Consider the following 22,216-nt stretch of genomic DNA (forward strand, 5'->3'; position numbering starts at 1 on the left):
CTTTGCGCTCGCGCTAACGGTTGCCACAGAAGCGCAGCGTAACATTAGCTAAGGTGGAAATGCATGGACATGCTGAGCAGTTTCTGTGAACACTTCTTTTTTAAACTGTATCGGGATTTTCGTTGAGTAATCGATCACATCATTGCGCATCCTGTCATTTTCGTGATTTCTATTTGTTTATTCATACCAAGCTTATTGCTACTAATAATTGCATGTATTAATTCTGCTAGTGTTTTAGTGCTTTCCATGTATAAATTACTTGATTGTGCTTTTGTATTTATATGTATGCCCTCCCTGCAACGATCTAGCGATCGGCAGTATTCATAAAATAAAAATAAACGCTACGCGACTTCTGTTCGCCTGCTTGAGCGCATTTCAACCGCGCTCTTTTCGCTGCAGGAAAGAAAATATTTTCCCACCCTTGTCCCGCATAACAACGAGAAGGATTCTGCGGAAGAGCCATTCGCACAATAAATGCCGAGAACACGACAGAAATATAAACTATATCAATGTAATACGCGCAAGTTTGGCAGGGCTGGAGAAAGCGACCTGGCTTCAAAACACTTCCGAGTTGCAGCAGTCAGCAAGCACAGTGCGACAAAAAATAAATAAATAAAACTGCGCAGATATTCTACTGAAATGCACTAAACTAACTTGCTTCAAGGAAGTCAACAGAGCATTGTTTCCAGAGTATTACACAATGTAAAATATAATCAACGCCAAAATCATAAGAGAGACCTGAAAGGTTATTGGAAACCACCAAGTGGACGTATGCAACCTTAGCCACGGTGAAAACCCATGCGCAAACCGCAGAGCTTTTTAATGGCCCAACTCGCGTAACTCTATGGAAGCGGCTTCACGCCTCCCGAGCAAGCGCCGAAACTGGGAGGGCGAGTGTCAAGTGACGAGAGGAAGCGGGGCCGCGAGGTGTTTAGGATGAGCAGATATGTCTCTATGCTTAGTTTTTTTCAGCCCTGAAGAAACTAGTGAATTGGAACATTTTGAAGATTTTATTTCACTTTGCTACCAAAGCAGTTTTGGGGAAAGTATCACAAACATGGTGAACAGCCCAGAATACCTGTAATCCTAGAATGTACACCAGTAGACAGCGTTAAATTCATCGTAATAAAATCCTCTGGCTATTGACTTTTGTGCTTGTGCTATCCTTTGAGTATTATCCTTGAGGTTTTGCAAGCGTCATTTCATATGAAAAGTAGCACTGCTAGGCTTGTGGGCACGGGATTGATCCCCGGCCGCGGCCCCCATTTCGTCCCCCATTTCGATGGGGGCCGAATGCCAGAACCCCAGGTACTCAAGGTTAATCCTGAGTCCGCCACTGCGGCGTGCCGCTTAATCATATTGTAGTTTTGGCAAGTAAAACCCCGGAAATTATTATTATATTTGGGAAGTTCGCTGAATCATGTGTAATTCATGCATCATAAATGCCAAAATTTTAATTCCTTTTAAAGGCCCTTTTTTACAATAAATCTGGTTAATAAAGGTATAAGGACGTTATCTAAAATTCTCCTTAAAAAGCATTCCATTATGTGATTACCTGAGCATTCTGATTTATTGAGCAGGTGAAAAAACTAATTCAAAGAGAAAGACGATTTTAAAATATAACCGCACCACCAAGTGACGCTGCTCTGTGTCGCTTACAAGCTCTTTTACAGCGCAGTTGGACATGTTCGACAAAACTTTGAGGAAGAAGGCTGACGGGACTGTTTTCACGTGTTTACTGCCAACGAAGCTACCCATCTGAAGTATCGCTGTTCCCCACAAGCACAACTGCAGTTAGGCGTTATGGGTCCACTTGCACTGCAACATAACTCAATACTTAATGCCAGGCATTCCAAGAACAAAAAGCAATTATCTTGCCTTCAACTTCCGGAAAGATTCAATTACAGCTTTGGGGGCATAAGCGAATGCTATGTTGCGTCACAACAGCTTTGCAGTCTCCGTCCAAGATATATCAGTGTGCTTGAGCCCTTAGGGCCATGACACCGATTTCTTACACCCCGCGCGGCGGAGACCACCGCTTCAGTCGCTAGACGGGCGGTCCAACCAAGCACAGACCAAGCTCTGCTGTTCCGGGATTCCAGCGAATGTTTCTGAGACGCCAGAGGTGTTTGCCTCTGATTTCGCCTCTCGAATTGGAACTGCGGTCGCTGTGTTCTGACAAGTTCGAAACATCGCTGCATCTGCCATCAAATCTGCTTTAGAAATGGTGCACTCCAAAACTACCAAAGGTAAATGTTGGGGGTGTGTCAGAATGCGGTCTCTATGAAGGGTATACAAGGTTCTTTATTTTAACACGCGACTCGGCATCAGGCCCCTTTCAAATGCAGCCGATTTCCCCCAAGCAGCATCTCTCGTCGGCTGGGCTGCCAGAGGTAGAATATCCGTCACTTCGATCACGCTGTCTCGGCCCCTAGGCGATAATGTGACCTGGCCGCAACTTCCCAGAAGCGTGTCCTCGGGGTGGCAACATAGCTACGGGCAGTTGGAATATGAGAGGCATGGTTACATGCGAACAGTTCTCGCTTCTAGTAAAAATACACGGAAAGAGCAGTGCGTAAGCTGTTCATCATTTCAACGACAGAGGATGCCGTCTCCGGGGGCGCGGAGTTTGGGAAAACCTCATGATACCGCTCGGAGCTCCAGCTCACCGAATATATCTTGGTCGGAATCCATGAACATGTCATGTAGCACCCTCCTATACGAGTGTGCGTGTGTCTGCATGTGTGCGTGAATACATATGCATTCAAAATAGTGCAAAACTTTTGGCATGGGTAGGGAGTTGAGCCCGTGCTCCCGTCCCCCCCCCCCCCCCCCCAGCCAGCCCCCTCTTTTGCTACGCCTACGATCGCCGGCAAAGTACTTGGTCGAGTTCCAGCGGCGTGCACGTCAGCCCGAGTAGTCAAGATGGCTATTTGTTTTCGTTTCTCGTGGGGCCGTAGTAATGACGAAGAGAGCAATAGTGGCGGTGCTGCAGCTACGCGACTCAAGTAAGAAAGACCATCACCCAAATCTCGCTTTGCCGACGTTCAACGCTGGCCACTTCACTGTTTTTAATACCGTTACAGCCCCAACCTCTCACTGTCCATATCTCTCGGTCATTGACATTAGGCGTGTTCATGCTTGCCGCCCATGCTCGCTAACCTGCGCTTCGGTCGGATTCAGCCAAGAGAGCGGGAAATAGAAGGAGAGATTGACTGTCCGTATACTTAGTCAATCACTTAACGCCGAAACAAACACACACAAAAGGGAGAACAAAGCGATATCTATCATTGCATCTTCGCTTTTTCTCCATGTATGCGAGCGTGCGTGTCTGTTACTCTGTGCTAACTTGGCTAGTCTTCCGCTCTGCCTGTTTATATAAGGAGCCTGTAGGTGCACATTTAAGGTGGAAGGAGGAAAAAAATGAGCAGCCATTCCACCCTCTGAAGGCGTGTGACGAGCGAAGCTGTAGCAAATCAGACGGTTGTAAGCGTCTTCACTCAGTGGAAGTCATGGCAGAACTTGCCGGTCATGATTTGGATATGTCTGCCATCAGCGCCACAGCCCATACATATTCCCAGGCGTACTAAAGAAAATGTCGCAGTTTCGCCCGAAAGGCGAAGCCTCGATTGCGATAGCAAATTAGTAGAGAGGTATACGAAGCAAGTATAGTAGTTTATTGGGCCGCATAAACTTATAAACATTCGCCTACTAACTAAATAGACAAGCACGGTGTCACCAGCGCACAGGTAAACATGAACACATCTCGCTCGATGACCGCGGAAACTCGCTTTCAGAACGCTGGAGTGAGGAGGCGCGCATTGACCTTCGTGCCGCCTCACGCTTCAAAGCGAACTAAACGTCAAAAACATAACCCATACGAAGTTACCGGCTCTAGTTTAACTTTGTTCACGTCGCAAATCGCTTTGAAGAGAAGGCGCCTGCGGGCGCGCACTTGTTCCACGTCGCAGATCGCTTTCTTCAAGATACGACGCCCACGCGACCGCCGCCGGACTACAGTGGCAATTCTAGCCACTGTAGCCGGACTACGACGACCCCCCCCCCCCCCCCCCCTGCCAGGCACGCGACAGAAGCAGCGCGCTTCCATCCAGTCTTTTCCCTCGCGCGCGCGAGATTGATCAGCAAGCGTCGGCTGACCCTCGCAAGCTTTCACTCGCACACACAGCGTACCGCCGTAACGTGGCGACGATGTAACCGTGTTTGGACTTTACACGGAACCTCCCAACGAAGTCCACGACCGCGGCAGAAGTGCGCTTGGAGTGTCCATGTAATTGCTATCGCAATGTAATATATACGCTAATTCCACTATACATTGTCTCACTCATGCCTGAACATTGATTACGACCTTAGTGAGTGGTTTCTATCTTGGTGTGCACAATGTGCTAGCGCGATAAGACATCACCGCAAGTGAGCTTGTACACACAAAGTGCGTCCATTTTTCCGCAAGCAAGGTGAACCGATATCACCTCTGCTTATCGTTCAAGCACTCACGACGTTCACACTCTCCTGCACTTACACTCACGTTCACACTCACGTCTATACAACCAGAAGCACTCATCACGTTCACACTCACAGCACTCAGTCACGTTCACTCTCAGCTCCACTCACACAGCACTCAATCACCTTCACACTCATCTCCAATCACACTCACAGGCACTCACCACGTTCACCCTCACTTCCACTCACACTCATTGGCACTTACCAACACTCATTGGCACTCACATCCACACACACTCACTGGCTCTCACCTCCGCTCACACTCACTCGCACTCACCTCCACTCACACTCACTGGCACTCACTCGCACTCGCACTCACTTCCACTCACACTCACTGGCTCGCACTCTCACTCACCTGCACTCGCACTCACTGGCACTCACCTGCACTCACACTCACTGGCACTCACTCCCACTCACACTCAGTGGCACTCACTCGCACTCACCTCCACTCACACTCACTGGCTCGCACTCTCACTCCCCTGCACTCACACTCACTGGCACTCACCTGCACTCACACTCACTGGCACTCACTTCCACTCACACTCACTGGCTCGCACTCACTCGCCTGCACTCACACTCACTGGCACTCACCTGCACTCACACTCACTGGCACTCACTCGCACTCACCTCCACTCACACTCACTGGCACTCACTCGCACTCGCACTCACGCCTTTGAAATGAGTGTGAGTGAGTGCAATCATGAGTGAGTGCGCCGACCTATGCTGGCTGGCATTGAAAAAATAGAGGAGGTGCTGCTCGTACATAGCGCCCTTCCTCCGTGCTAGTACAGCATGTTGCTTTTCTTTCTTGTGCTGCTGCTTGCCGGAGGGCACATGGCTTGGCCAACTTCGTATGAGCAACTTCCGCTCTTTCATATAAAAATTCTTAAAGGTTGGTTGGTTGGTTTCAAGCCTGCGTGCATTTCGCCAACGGGAAATAAAAGTTCTTCGTGTTCTACTTCGTCTGGACAAGCGACCCTGTCCAGCTTGGATCTCGAGGAACATGGAGCCCTCGTCGAAAGAGCACGGGCAGCGAGTTTTGCCTAGGGACCCGACCAGACTTCCCGTAACCCAAGCCCTTTGTGATACGAAAGCGTCAAATGGTCCATTGAGCGAAAGCGCCGGCGTCTGTCGGCTGTAGCAGCGAAACGGCTAGTAAATTCCCATTGGCAGCGACGCCACGTCACGAGCGCGCCTCGACGGAGCAGAGAGGGCGAAAAGACACACCTGCTGCCGCGATAGCGCGCCAGGTGTTGTGTGAGGTGAGAGGACATCGCCGTGACGCCTCGTCACCCTCGCTCTCGGTAGCCTCTGTTATCAGCGCGTTCCTTGTCTGCGCAATCTCTCGTACTGCGCCTCCGTAAGGCCAAATCAAAAGGCGCCAAGCGTCTCAAGGCGCTTGCTTACCCGCGAGCAGTTCATAACTCCAAGGACCGCTCAGCAGCGTTCAATTAGACACTAATGCTCACGCATTCACAACCCACAAGAAGTGCTTAGGTATCCTCGGTTGTTTTGGCTTTCAATAAAAGTATTGATCATCATCGTCGTCGTCTTAAAAACTAGTTAGCGGCTCATTGCAATCTTCTACACATTATCAGCATTATATCTGTGAAACGTAGCGGTCGGTGCTTCGTCAACGTTTAACTGCCACGTCATACATGCGGCTAATCCAAAAGCCAGCGTTTTGCTCAGCTGCACCATTCCGACAATTTGTGGTTTCTGATAATTAGTGATAATCTATTGCGTACCACTGCCATAGAATTTCCCGAAGTTACGTAATTTAGCAACACTGTGTAAATTATTTACGTACACAGCTTCCTTCTCTCAGTGCTCTATTCAAGGGACTACATCCCTGCCTAAGACGACGCTCCTATGAAATAAGAAGTTGTTATCGGTTGTTGACTTACGCGCGAGATTATTCAGGATGGCATTTGCACTTGATTAATGTTTGTGAAACGTAATGGTTCTGAAGCTGGGCACTTAGCAACTAGGATAAAAGGCGGGACTACCGTAAATATATTAAATGTTCAAACGTATAGGCAGGTCTATTGCGATGGGACGTGTACACTCTAAAAACTAGGGAGAGTATCGCAGGAGTGAAGGGGCCGATTTACTCTTCAAAGCATTGTTTTACTCTCGCAAAACGGCGGGGAGAGTGAAATGCATTGTTCACTCTATCCGCATTGAGAGAGTGAAATATTATTTCTACTCTGCCCATCTGAGAGAGAGTAGAATGCCCGTTCCACTCTTGCGGCAACAGAGAGCAAAACGTAGTATATACTGCTGCTTAAACTGCATGAGGCTGGTTGGGAACATGGCAATGTATCGCCCACGCAGGTAGAGCAAAGAGCGCATCGTTTTTCTTGTGAGAGAAGAGGCATCCAGCGCGCAAATTGGTGCGGAGATCAGCGCACTACTTTTTGTTTCGGAGTCGCCCCCACCGCACGCCCGCACAACATCGCGGAACAGCACAGCGCCGGAGAAAGGCGATCCGTTCAGCGGGCAGGCCCGGGCAACCCCTACGCTGCGCTCCGCAACACCCCAACGACCGCCGCTTCGCGTCGGCGCCCGGCACCACGGCTGCCGCCGTGGCGCCGGGGTTCAAGCGACCGCGCTGGCAAACAGTGAGAGAAAAAAAGGGAAAAGCGTGATATTAAAAAAAACGCAGCCAGAGCGGGCTTGGAACCCGCGTACGCAAGATCCCGAAGCGAGCGCCGTAACCACTCAGCCATACAGCCACGCTTCCAAGGGTTGCATTCGTGCAAACCATATCATTGCGTTCGAGCGCCCTCGGTGAACGGAACCACCTAGAAACGCGGTACGTGCGAGCGGCGCAGCGTGGCGCCAGCGGTCAAACGCTGTACCTACTAGCAAATGTAGTGTTGCGCCCGGGGGGGCAGGCGGCGCGCGCCAAGGCCATCCAAAAAAACTCTTGTGCCAGCCACGTTTCACCGCCGCGAAAAGAGGACAGTCGTTCATCGTTCGTTGGATTGAACAACAAATACTCCGCGGTAAGTGATTTCTAACTTACGTGGCACATTCTGCGTATATGACATGCTATCGCCAGGCAGTGATCGCGAAGTTAAGCCTGTTAAGCCGCCGCAATTGCCAACGGACTAAAGGTATGCGTGCTGCGTCATTCGATGTCAATAGAAAAAGCCAGTCGTCACGATGACTGCATGTGATTTTATCACTTGCCGCAATCCGTAAGAGCTTTCAAAATCGCAAACGCTCAGTGAACACGGTGTGTTCAATAGTAAGTGAGACGCGGCGTCGCATAAAAAGGTTTCTTCACCAGCCCATGATTCCGTGCCAATGCCGAGCGTGCTTAGCGTGTGTTTTATGTGTTTGAATTTATTCAGTTTTGCAGTCTAAGGTGTGCGGATCGCTGTTTAACTAAGGAGTTACATAACAAAAGGCGTCAGCTTGTTGGCGGCATGCTTTCGTTATATTAAGGCGCGCGCTTGACAGTGTGTTTCGCCCATAGGTAATCTGCGGCCAGTGAAGTTACGTGCAGCGCTAGCGCCTGTTAGAAAGTTGCCGCAGGCACACAGCTGCATGCTGTGAGGTCAGTTTGGCGCGTAATGTTAAACTGCCTGAATACGCATGGGGAATTGTTGCTTTGCGCTGAATAAGACACCTTTGTTTGCGAATGTGTTGGTGTGAATTTATGTCTGATTTTGTTTCTCGTGTTGCGGTTTCCGAGCACGGTGCGAATGTGAACAGGCGCGTTGTGTATGGACTCGGTGACTGGTCAAGCGGCGAGTTATGCACTGGAATCGATACAGTGGCTACTGTTGTAGGATTACAGTGACAGGGACGTTCTACATTATTGCTATTGCCTCGGTTTCCACGTTTATTGTTTTCGATATGCCTGTCCATTTCCTAGTATGAGTTGGCACTTAAAAATTATATCGTATGAACGGCTAAATCAACCTTCCTCTGTGGGATCCAAGCGTAAGCTGTGAATTTTGCTGTTGCAGGGCAGATTGAAATGTATTTACCATCTTGTTCTTTTTCGTGGAGAAATGTATCAAAGTAAAATGTTACCTTTCAGTTTACCGGTCGTTTGTCATGCACAAACTATAAGTTGGTCTAATAAACTAATAACGTTGGTCTAACTGAAGCTTTTACATGCCTTCAAGTATGTAAAATGCTAGATTTCAAACTGCAGCAAGAGTCGAGTCCGTCAAAAATGAACCCCACTGCCTACCTCATAAATGGAAATAAGTTCATGCTTATAGAAAGCTTAGATACAGGCCGCAGTGAACTGTTTCTTGTCATTCTTGAAATGTGGGTAAGCTTGCCATAAACAGGGCTCGCTACCCCTTCTTATAATCACACCCAGTAATACCCATTGAACTAGATGACCATATTGTCATGCCTACTGAAAATATGATCCTCAAATTATGGCTTGAGCAATGTCATAACCAGAAGGGGGGGGGGCACAGTGGGCGCGTGCCTAGGACGTGTCACAAGAGGTGTTTGTGACACATCTGAATTCGTCATACAGCTTTGCACTCTTTGCTTTTCGGCAGGTTACATAAAAACTACATGCTTCACTGTTCAGTTAAATGACTGCAGATTTGAGCACTTCATATCGTAATCAACTTCAAGTGCAGCATAAGCAGAGCGTACAGAATTCGGTCTCATAAGTTTGACGGGTTTCTTTAAAGGTGGTTTACTTCCTTTTCATGTCATGTCGTGTCATTCTTCTAGCACCACATTTGCGTTATTGTTAGCCACTTGTGTATGCCGAGTGTAGTCTTTATACATTTAACTCCACTAGCTATGTTCCCTTTACTTTGGCGGCTGATTTCTTTTGTTTTAGATAAGCCAAAGAGCCTAAATTCTCTTCAGGAATTATATTTATTCATAACGTCAGAAATGAGATGCAGACAATACCACCACTGCTCTCTCCCCTAGAGGAGGGGATGCGTTTACGAAGTGTGCCAACGATGACCAATATTCTATTTTTCAGGATTTTTGTAACACTGGTGCTGGACTGAGTCCTAATGGCCAGTTTTCTTTTTTTCTTTCCTTAAGTCAAAAAATTTAAATTGGTTTTGAAGTTGACTATTACAGTCATTTACATGTTTCACTTGTATTACAGTACAAATACTTAGTGCTAAGGCTTCTTAGTGCCATGACCTTTTTCCTTGACTGTTTTTAGATGGTTTCACAATATTTCCTCATCTTCATTTGCACACACATTGTTTTTCAGGCACCCGTTTTATAAAACTCAAGAAGGGAGCTGCAATTAGAAAATGGTGTCAAGGAGCCAGCTCAGCACGACTCCACATGGTGCAGAGGAGCGTACTCCAAATAATCAAAATGTGTTGCCATGCGATTTGGACGAGAAAACTAAAATGTGGGTATACTGGGTGTACCATGTAACTGAATGGCATGAAAACTTTCAAAAGACAGTATGTCACACAAAGATGAAAGTTTGGAATGTTTTTTACATGCGCATGTGACTGTCAGATTCCTTTCGCATCTGCATTGGGCAGACCATAAGGTATTTTAACAAGTGCCGCAACGAACACCAATAAGTTATTAGGGCAGCAATGTACTCGCATTTGACAGTGCACTAACGTAGCAGGAGATGGTGCATGCGCTTTAGCCTGCATCACGACCAAGTAGCACACGAAATTATGGAAGAATTCAGCAGAAAAGATATCGCAAAGCAAGATGTACCAGCCAGCCTCCATTGTCATCATTGATACCAAAATGGCACTGCTAGAATGGAGATAAATGTCTGAAGTGGTGTTCTTTGCTGGTGTGGCGTTTTCCTTTCCTTGCTTCCTTGCATTGCTCCTTTGTGTTTGGCTACGAACATGGGCCATGTATTAGTAATGAAACGGAAGATTGTTTTACAAGCAAAAATCCCCACTTCCCTGATCAGATCATTAGAATATGCATCTGTACGAAATGAACAAACTATCACGTGATATCTCATGAGAAAGAAAATTATGCAATAGACAACAAGAATACCACAACAGTTGTGAAATGCGTCAGTGCGCTGTGGCAATAGCTGCCTACGAAATACAGTCCGTGAGAAAGCGCGATGGCACGATCCCGACAGCACCAGGATGCCAAGAGTGAAGTCGAGCTTTCTGCCAAAAAGACTACCAGCTTTGGATCCAACCGAATGGGAGCTATGATACGCCACAGTACTGCCTTCACTCCGAGCGGAGATAAGTGTTGGACAACCACGGCAAGATGCGCGTTTAGAAAAAAAGGGGGTGCAGCCCATGCATGAATAACTATGTGAAATATTATAACCAAAACTAGACGGTGCGGCTTTACACGAAAATATACAGCACATTTCTAAATATACTGTATACTCTCAGTCAGGAGCATCCATATGCTACATAGGATGTTATCAAACGAGCTGCTGTCTTGAAAGTAATTTGCGCATGAAAAAACTTTACTTTATCAGCCTCATGCCTAGCAGCTCATCTGATAACCTACGGTATATAAGTACACGAGTTTAGTGCTTGAAATGCGTTTTCTGAGCAGTAATGTGGTGCATCTTTCTCATCAATCGTAGTGCCAATACTTCGCGAGTTTGCGCATGTTTGTTGTTTGTTTGATTTTACATTGTGTACTTTCATTTTTTAAATGTTGCCAATTGAAAATAAAAAAAATATTTCTCACTGCATTAGCGATGAAATGTTAAAAAATGTTTATGTATTATTGCAAGATGTGTTGTAAAGTTCATGAAAATCCGTGTAATCGGATTTTATGTGTATCTATGTTTTTCGAAATCTTACTCAGTTTGCCTTGTGACTGTTTGATCAATAAAAATGTTGACCTTCGAAGAAAAATATGTTTCATTCGAGTGACTCGGCGACTAAACTTCAAATCCAATTCACCAAGCATGAGTGCAGGAGCTCCTTATGAAGGAATCAAATATCCCCGACATGTAAGTGTTGTGAATCGCCTCTGATGTGACCATGGCACTGCATAGCGAGTGCTTTCGCAGAACTGGGAGGAGTACCAGCACTCTGTTTGAAGGAGTACAAACACTCTATTAATAGGAGTACAAGCACTCTGTTTGGGGGAGTAGAATCACTCGGTTGGAGGGAGTACTAATACTCTTGTGGGGTGGAGTATTCGTACCCTGGAAGGAGTTCTAGCACTCTGTTGAGGAGGAGTACTAATACTCTGTCCGGGGGAGTTGCTGTACTCTCTCCGAGATGGAGGCGTTTTACTCCTGAAAAGGGAGTGAAATATGGGACAAGCAGATGCTCTCTCAAAGAGAGTTCCCGGAACTCTCTTTGTTTTTAGAGTGTAGGCAGCTAGCACCCTTCTTGTGGGTGCTGCACTTCTTGGTGCCTGCAGAAGGGGTACCATGCATTTTCAGCGTCACGGCGAAGAGCGGGCGCCGTCTTCCGCATGTAATCTACCAAAAATACGGCTGTTTCCAGACTGATCAAAGGTGCTCATTGTCTGCTAATGGGTACTCCCTTTCACAATGGACCGACATGTGCACTACTGCTATGTCGTGTAATAAAAATAGGAAAAAGAGAGGTGATAGTGCCGTTCAGTGCACAACTGCGTCTTCTATGTACGAACGCTTGAGGAGCGCCCCACTGGAGATTCTGCGAACACTGCACGCAAGTTTCTTCGTTGCCAAGGCACGTACGTATGTGATGAACAGTCAGAAGCTAATGCGACCCTAAACTTAGACAATAATTTATGGCGAAGATAAAACCCTGAAGGCAGCCGAGGCTGTGTATACTTACCAGTTGTAGATGATGGAAATGGTACACTTACGACGAAGCAGTATTCATTTGCGTAGAGAAAACTCCAAATTGGCGGTGACAAAGAAAAGCCAGCGTGAGCTGCATATAAAGACCGTACAACAAAAGAAGCCAAGGATATGTGTTAGTATTTTTGCGGCGCAAATGCGACATATTCTATAAAGCAAACCAATTATGGCAAAAACGTACGTGGCCTGCTTAAGAAGCATTCATGTCTGGTTATCGCGCTAATCTAATAATTGGAGGCATAAGAGACTGAAGTTGGGCTGGATGGCGAAGAACGTTATGAAAAACAGCGCTAGATAGGAAACAACGGAAATAGAAGGCAACAATAACACTTCTTACACGCATAATTAGTGCCGCGCTCAAAACAATTGTATATAATCACGATCACTTGGCATCTTAAGTTTCACAACGGTAATTACACTGAGAACTATTAGGAATACTCATTTATTCAACTATTACTTGGTTACGTAATTACAAAAAGTCCTTGTAAGCCTTTGAAAGTACATATTAATCTTTGAACACTTTAATGCTCAAGAGAGAGAGCAGATTCTACAATGTGTGCACATTGTTTATGCACCCTAGCATCAACACATAACAAACACAGAAATATTGTGGGCTTTAAGCAGCATCGTATCGCACCGTAAAAAGAGTGCCGTAGACTCGGACGGGTTGTGGGCTTCAGAAAACCTAATCAGGGTGTGTCTGTTGTCATTCAAGATGTTATCCCGTTTTCCTATAAACACAAATAACGAGAGTTATCAACAGTTATCCGGATGCTGTCATGCTCCCCATGCGCTATAAGCCACCTTTCCAAAGTTTTGGTGCCGTCGATAAAGAATTTTCCATCGCCTACACTTTTGTAACAAGCTGACCGAGATCTCCTGAGTAATGCAGCATTAAAGTTGACCACCAGGACAGTTGAAGTTCGTGCTATTGATACTGTTGTTTAAAATGATTCTTGAAATGAAAATTGTGCATCAGCAGAGAAACTGTACTAACTTCGTTGCCCACCAGAGGTAGGGCTCTATGGGGCTCCTGCGTTGCCCAGGGGGCGCTGCAAAAATGGTGCTAAAAAGCGCCCTCAATCCGAAACTGGGTAGTACCAAGCTCGGTCGTCTGCTTCGGAAAGCACGTTTACAATATGGACCCGCCACTTTCGGGTGTCGTACCACGGCTTGCAGCGAATATCGGGCGCTGAAAATTTTTTCAGGGGTGGCACGCTGCGTAAAGGCAAGAAATTATGCAACACCGAATACGTGTACGCCGTTCAAGAAATAAGCGGCGAAGTTTTAGCGCGGTGTCAATCGCAAGTGAAGCGAGTCACATAGGAAGTTGAAATCCAGGTAAGGTTTGCACGCTGCTAGATTCAGGCGCACAAACGCGAGGAAATGCTTGCTATAAATGAATTCACAGCAGCGATAAGCAGACATCATGTGTATGGAACTGCTCGAGCGTACGATCGTACGCGCCGCGACGGCAGTGCTCCTTCAGCATGCCGCGAAATGGCGGGCCCTCCTGCAATATTTGTTGACTGCATGCCGCTAAACAAGTAGTCATGCCTGCGCTGTAGTAACGGCCACCTGTCCCTTTAGCAACTGATAAATAATGATACAATGCATATGAGCTCGCAGTAACGTACGTACGTGCGAATCGCGCTGCAGCACGAGCTCGGGCGCTGCTCGCTTGATGTAGCTTTAATTACAGCGCTCGAACATCGATGTGCTATAATCCTATAATCAATACTGCCTTGCTGCGCTGCCTCAACGTGCTGGCTTGAGGTCAAGGATGAGCACATTTAACCCTCAAACCTGTGCTGCTCGTAGTGGGGTAGTGTAGTTATCCAGCGCGCCCGACGCTCCGCTTCGTGAGGCCTTGAAGTAAAACGGTATAATCTGATGTTGGGATTCAGGCCTTCTTGCTCGTGGCCGCTCACGATACAGCAGTAACAACGGTGACGCTTTTTCGAGGCTGAGCTAGGTCTTGATCTCCGGATCAGCGTCGCCGATTCCTTCTGCTTCCAGCATTACGTCCCACGGCACACGGAGAGTCCGTTTTCGTTAAACTAGGCTGCGGCCTGCTCGCCGCGTGGTCGGCGTGGTCTGTGAGAAGTGACGAGCCTTTTCTCACTCGAAACAGCGCAGAAAAAAGTGCGAATTGACGCAAAACTCGGGCTCAAAACGAGCTTCGCCAGTCAGGGCTCAGTACTACTCAAGTTGGTACTACCCAGATGACGTTTTTCGCCGCCACCAGGCACCGCTACTATACCTCAAACTCCAGCGCAAGACGCCCATAGTCCAAAAACTAGTGACCGTGCTTGCCGACCGTGCACGCCTCACCACGTCTATCTGGTGTCGCGGGTTGGGGCAAGGCAGCACTGCCTCCCACTGGGTGTGATATAGCGAGACATATTCATCCCAATGTGGGCATTAGTAGGGGAACAGGTTGGGGTATATAGCGTGGTAGACACTCAGGTGAGAGTAGGTTTTCGTGATTAGCTTTCGCCGAAGTCAATCAATAAACTTTTATTAGCGATACAGCGGGAGTGCCACATGGTGGAATATGCAGGAGATCCCAAGGTTACAAAGCGCAGGCAGGATCTCCTGTGTTTATTACACAAAAAAACAAAACAAAAGAAGGATCGCAAAAAAAGTATATTCAAGACCAAAATCAATATCTTAAAGTAGAGATAGGCGTATATCAACTTTTTTGAATACGCATCGAACACGAACAGTAAATTGCCAATATCGAATCTTCAAACGCAAACACATATGATGATGATTACTGGGGTTTATTGGCGCAAGGGCCAGATGTGGCCAAAGAGCGCCAAGGCGATGATAATGGCGTGTCAGTGGTACATGAATAGTGAATTATGAGGCATGGATAAAACATTGGATGAAGCGTGGCTGTAAAGGGGCCTAAAAATAGTCGCTGTAAAGAGCGTAAAATCTACATGTAACAAGGTTGTGACAATGATCAATGACATTTACTATGAAAATGAAGAATGCATAGAAAAAGATTGAAAATATTCGAGTCATTTCTGATGTAGTAATTGGCAAAAACAACACTGCCTAAACAGACCCCTTGAACCACAAGGGCCTGGAGGCAGGTGCTATACTGAACTACTGTCACAGCGGCATCCACTGGAGAGAGGATGCGCTACGAATTTATTGGGCTTATGACATGTAGGACAACATCGTTCAAGAATGCGAGGACTGCTTTGGTTGTAAAAAGTGGTTCTGTACCAAGAAACATGGAGGGATGGAGCGGGACACAATAGCTGTATGCAAGATGAAAATGTTTCCTTCTCTCTGTTTCGGCTTCCCGACACCCCAGGAGGACATGGAGGACGGTCAGCCTCTCACCACATTGACCACAGGTTGGAGGCTCGTTACCAGTCAACAGAAAATTGTGAGTACCATATGTCTGTCCTATTTTGAGACGACAGAATAGGACATCAGTTCGCCGTGTTTTTGTTGTACAGGGCCAGAAACCTAACTGTGGTTTAATTAAGTGGAGCTTATTATTTGTTCCGGCGTCCCACAAACATTGCCAGTGGTTTCGCAGTTTCGTTCGCAAAAAAGGCTTGAGATCTGTGGCAGGAATCGCGCCGGTAAGATTAATAGCTTGAGATGTAATTGATGTGGCCACTTTGTCTGCCAGTTCATTACCCTCAATGTCTCTATGGCCAGGAACCCAGCATATTGTCACATGTCTACCAGATGAATAAATATTGCACAGGTATGTGTAAAGCTCAATAAAAAGAGGATTTTTGTGTATTCTTAAAGACATTAGTGCCTTTACGACACTCAAGGAGTCCGTGAATATTATTGCATTCTGTTGTTTTAATTTCTTAATGTGTTTAACCGCAGACAGCACTGCATAGGCTTCTGCAGTAAAGATGCTAGTATAAGGGTTCAATACGTCCGATTCAGAGAAAGAGGGACCAATTGCCGCGTAAGATACGCCAGCCTGCGACTTTGATGCGTCGGTGTAGAATTCAGCACACGAATACTTAGATTGGAGTTAACGGAAATGCATTCGAATTTCGAGGTCTGCTGCGTACTTTGTAACTTTTACAAAAGATATATTGCATTCTATCAGCTGCCACTCCCAAGGAGGTGGCAGTTTAGCTGGAGGCATTATGCGATGTTCGAGGAGTGGGACATCCATTTCAACGCTAAGCTTCCTCACACGCAGTGAAAAAGGCTGTCTCACAGAGGGTCGATTATGGAAAAGTGTAGTACACGTCAAATCATTAATGGTCTTCGAACACGGATGTTCACGATTAGAGTGTGCTTTGAGGAAATATGTGAAGCTGGTGTATGATCTCTGCAGATGGAGTGACCATTCATTCGATTCTACATATAAGCCTTCAATTGTTCTGAAAGCGCCGGTGGCCAGGCGGATACCTAGATGGTGAACGGGATCTAGCATCTTTATTGCGCTTGGGGCGGCAGAGTGATATACTACAGCCCCATAATCTAGTCGTGAACGAATCAGACTTTTATAAAGGTTCAATAGACACTTCCTGTCGCTGCCCCATGTTGTGTGAGATATGATCTTCATTAGGTTCATTGTTTTTAGGCATGTTGCTTTGAGATATTTGATGTACGGAATGAAAGTTAGCTTAGAGTCGTGTATAATGCCTAAAAACTTGTGGTCTTTGCTCAGAGGTATTTGCTGTCCACACAGTCCTACACAAGGATCTGGAATCAGGCCTCTCTTTCTTGTGAAAAGAACACAAGAACTTTTGTGGGGGTTAACTTTGAATCCGTTTTCGTCTGCCCACTTAGACACTTTGTTCAACCCCTGCTGTACCTGTCTCTCGCACACGGCCAGGTTACAAGACTTGAAGCCCATTTGTATATCGTCCACGTAGACAGAATAAAAAATAGCTGGTGGTAATGAGGCACGAAGTGTGTTCATCTTCACGATAAACAGTGTGCAGCTGAGCACCCCTTCCTGGGGTACACCTGTTTCCTGTATAAATAAACGCGACAGGGCATTACCTATTTTAACCCGGAATGTGCGGTTGTGTAGGTAGCCTTCAATGATGGTTAACATATTACCGCGGATGCCCATTGCCGACAGATCGCGTAGGATTCCGTAACGCCAGGTCGTATCGTACGCCTTTTCCATATCGAGGAACACGGATAAGAAGTATTGTTTATGTATGAAGGCATCACGAATGTTTGCTTCGATGCGCACGAGATGGTCGGTTGTAGACCGTCCTTCTCTGAAGCCGCACTGATACGGATCAAGAATTTTGTTTGACTCAAGGAAGTGTACAAGGCGACGGTTTATCATTTTTTCAAAGAGTTTGCAGATACAACTTGTGAGGGCTATTGGGCGGTAACTTGTTACTAATGCGAGGTCTTTACCTTGTTTCAAAATCGCAACGACAAGGGATTCTTTCCAACAAGGGATTCTTTCCGACAAGGGATCCGGCAGCCCATATAGCATTGAAAAGTGCGAGTAGCGTTATTTGAGTATCACTGTGAATGTGTTTAATCATGTCGTACATGATCCTGTCGGGTCCAGGCGCAGAGCTCCGACATTCAGTCAAGGAGGCTCTCAATTCGGCGATGTTAAAAGGCATGCTATAGGGTTCATTCTGTCTGCATTTACGGTCAATAGTCTTGCGTTCTGCGATTTCTTTGTGTTTTAGGAATGCGTCGGAGTAATTATTCGAACTAGATACGCGCTCAAAGTGTTCGCCAAGAGCGTCAGCTTGGTCTTCCAAACCGTTCGCTTCGTCGTTCACTAGCGGCAACGGATGGATTTCTTTTCCCTTTAGCCTCATTAGCCTGTCCCATGCTTTTGCCTCTTGAGTATACGAATTGATACCTGAGAGAAACCTCTCCCAATTTGCCCTCTTAGCCTGTCTTCGCGGCCTTCTTCCCTGGGATTTAACCTGTTTAAATTCTATTAGGTTTTCACCCGTAGGACATTCACGTAGTTTGCCCCAAGCTTTATTTTGTTTTCTTCGTGCCTGTCTAGAATCGTTATTCCACCAGGGAACCCGTCTTTTGAATGAAGTGCCAGTTGTTTGAGGAATGAAATTCTCAGCGGCGTCAATAATAAAAGCAGTAAAATATGATACGGCATGATCTATAGTAAAATTATTTATAAAATCTCGTGATAAGTACGTGGATTCCCTAAAGCATTCCCAGTCAGCTGAGGCCAGTGTCCAGGGGAAGAGAGTCATGTTCGGTTACTAAGTTTAGGGTTACTGGGAAATGATCACTTCCGAATGGGTTTTTAATTACATGCCATTCTAAATCAGGGAAAAGTGAGGCAGAGCCAATTGACAGGTCTATTGATGAATATGAACTATGATGGATATTGTAATATGTTGGTTCCTTCTTATTGAAGAGGCACGCACCGGAGTTAAAAAGGAAGTTTTCAATGAGTCGACCTTTCACGTCGCATCGCGAGTCTCCCCAAAGGGTATGATGAGCATTAAAATCACCAGTGATCATGTATGGTTCTGGGAGCTGGTCGATGAGGCTGTAAAATTCCGTTTTACTGAGGTGATGGTTGGGTGGTATGTAAATGGGGCAAATGGTTATAAGCTTGTTAAATGAAATTGCTCGCCCAGATACAGCCTCGAGAGGCGTGTGTAGGGCAAACTGTTGGCAAGCAACAGAATTATTTACAACTATGGCTACACCTCCGGACGAGGCAGAAGCGTTGTCACGATCTTTACGAAAAATTGAATATTGCTTAAGAAAGTTGGACTGTGTATGCTTTAAGTGTGTTTCTTGGACACACAGCACCTTCGGAATAAATTAATGTATGAGTTCTGTGATGTCGTCGAGGTTGCGTAGTAATCCTCTGACGTTCCACTGTAGTATTTGTGTGGCCGTGTTGCAGACGATGTTTGTGCTGTGTGTCTCGTGTAAAAACACTAACTTAACTTACAGAGCCCTTGTCGGGCCCTGTGATGCGGGCTTTTTCTTTTTGGGAGCGGTCGAGAGATTCTCGCCGCTCCTTAGGCGCTGGCGGCGCCGTCTGACTGGTTGTTGTGTCCATCGCCTCTTGCGAGGCGCTGGACACGCGCTCTTGCGAGCGCTTGGTTTGACGGGAGGGCCTCGCCTCGAGGGACGAGGCCCTGGAGGCCACCAGCCCGGAGGTCGATGGCCCCTTCTTGTGAGTTGGCGGAGCAGCGCGAGGTGCAGCCACCGAGGGGGCGGATGGCGTCAATGCCGGCTCACTGTGTGTGAGCCGGACAGCCGCCGAAAGCCGTTGCGACGCTTCCCCCTGACGCGCCACTTCGGCAAAGGTGTTCTTTGGCAGGTATGATACCCGCCTTCGTGCCTCTTTGAACGATATATTTTCTTTGACTTTGATTGTGACGATTTCTTTTTCCTTCTTCCACGACGGGCAGGACCGCGAGTAGGCGGCATGCTCGCCGTTGCAGTTGACACATTGCAGTTTGTTTTCACAGGATTCGGATGCATGTTCGTGGGCACATTTTGCACAGGTGAGGCGGCCACGACAGTTCTGCGAACTGTGGCCAAATCTTTGACACTTAAAACAAAGGAGAGGATTCAGAATGTAGGGCCTGACTTTGATCTTTATGTATCCTGTCTGTATGGTCTCGGGCAGAACACTTGTACCGAATGTGAGAATAAGGTGTTTCGTTTGGATCTCTTTGCCATCTCGTCTCATCTTAATTCGCTTTACATTGATCACATTTTGATCTTTCCAGCCTTCCAGAAGTTCAGCTTCGGTTAGATTCATGAGATCATCATCTGAAACGACACCACGAGTGGTGTTCATGGTGCGGTGCGGGGTGACTGTTATCGGTATTTCGGCAAAAGACAATAAGATATGTAACTTTTCATGTTGTTTTTTGTCGCGGAGTTCCAGCAGGAGATCTCCACTTGCCAACTTTGTAGCCTTGTAGCCTGGTCCTATGGTTTCAGTCAAGCATTTTGCAACGAGAAAAGGTGATGCAGCTCTTGCGTTCTTGTCTGGCTTCTCACTATGAATCACGTGAAAGCGCGGAAAAATTTCTGTTTTGTGGCCAAAAAATTGAAATGCTTCGGTGCGCCCCCGTTTCTGGCGGCGATCAGGAAGTGCGGGAAATTAGCTATCCATATATGTGGAATGTGTTTCGGCGGTGGCGCCAGCCACCCACCATGCAGCCCAACAAGGGGACGCTGCAGAAACTGTAAGGGATAGGTCCTGCAAACGCCAACTGTACGCCACCACTATAACCAAATACATATACCCTAGTTAGGATATAATGCACAAGGTTAACCCTTGCTGCCCGCGAAGTCGGAAGTGAAAGGAAAATAAAGAGAGGACAGGATAGATTGAAAGTGAGAGAGAAAGACGAAGATTTAAGAGGAGGACAGGAAAAGGCAACTGCCGATTTCCCCTGGGTGGGTCAGCCCAGGGGTGCCGTCTATGTGAAGCAGAGGCCGAAGAGATGTGTTGCCTCCGCCGGAGGGCCTTAAACGTCCGAACACCCGGTATCGGCTCAACCCCCAGGATCCTCCTTTCCCCAGACACGGCTAAGCCACGCACGGCTACACGCGGGAGGGTCCAACCCCCGTGTGCTCGGGTCCGTGCAGTCGCAACACACCAAACGCCTGCATACGCAGACGCCCCTGCGGGGCGCAAACGCATATAGGCGTATTTCTGGCACTAATATTTCTTTAGGTGTAATTAAGTGCCACAGTTTTAATGACTACTGAAAAAAAAGAAGAAAGTGAGTGATATCACGGGCAATTGCGGTCAGGTTAATACACATCACTAAATGTCATTAAAAGAACTGCACGAACAACCTCTCCACATCTGTAGAGTCTGGTTGGTAACAAGCTTTTTAGGAACGAATAGCTGCTGTGTGACTAGCTTTCCAAACAGGCTAAATAGGCGGTGGTTGAAAGAAAATATAACAAGTTTTGCAAAGCAAAAAGAAAACGTTACTGAAGTACTTGTGCCCGGTATGCACATGGAAAAGCCCGCTGCAAGAAAAACATCACTGGTTGTACCATAAAAGCTAAAACTTCTACGCCACTAGACTGCAAGAAACACTAAATGACCGACTACAAGCGACAGAGAGAGAGAGAAAAGGGTAAAGGAAAGACAGGGAGGTTAACCATAGGTTATCTCCGGTTGGCTACCTTGTACCGGGGGAGGGGTAAAGGGATGCGAAAGGCGAGGGAGAGAAAAATAAGTAAAAATAAAGAATAAAAAAGGAAGGAAAGAAAAGGAACAAAAATCACACACGCACACAAAACAGAACTGTTTCTGCGGGCACTGTCACGAAGTCTGCGAAGGCGTTCTCGTGTTGCTTAGTGTGAACGTTCCATCGTACGTAACACAGTGCAGAGTCACAATTTGTCACTGAGTCCGGTGTCTCTCAAGCAACGCAGCAGTGCCTTCAGGGCGGCTCACGCCGTTGTTTGTGTAGGCCAGTTTCCAAGGATGCTCTTTTCTGTTATTGGGCGTTTGTCCAGTTGATCTATTGTCGCTGAGAGAGCTGCTCTCTGCGGGTTGAAATGAGGGCACTCACAAAGAAGATGTGCGATTGTTTCATTACACCCACAGAATTCACGAAGTGGGCTATTGGCCATTCCGATAAGAAAGGAGTACGCATTTGAAAATGCTACTCCAAGCCATAGACGGACTAGAAGTGTGCAGTCCCGTCGTGGAAGGTTGAACGGAATACGGAGCTGTAAATTAGGGTCCAGGGCATGAAGGCGTGAACTTGTGAAATCGGATGAATTCCAATGTATCAATGTTAGTTCACGCGCAAGCGCGGAAAGTTTTTTCGCTGCGTCGGCTCTCGAAAGAGGAATGGCAACGCAGTTGACACCGTCATGGGCAGATCGGGCCGCTGCGTCCGCTCGATCATTGCCATGTATGCCACAGTGACTAGGCAACCACTGATATATTATATCGTGCCC

The sequence above is a fragment of the Dermacentor silvarum genome, chromosome 4 (genome assembly GCF_013339745.2).
Source record: "Dermacentor silvarum isolate Dsil-2018 chromosome 4, BIME_Dsil_1.4, whole genome shotgun sequence".
In the NCBI taxonomy this organism is placed as follows: domain Eukaryota; kingdom Metazoa; phylum Arthropoda; class Arachnida; order Ixodida; family Ixodidae; genus Dermacentor; species Dermacentor silvarum.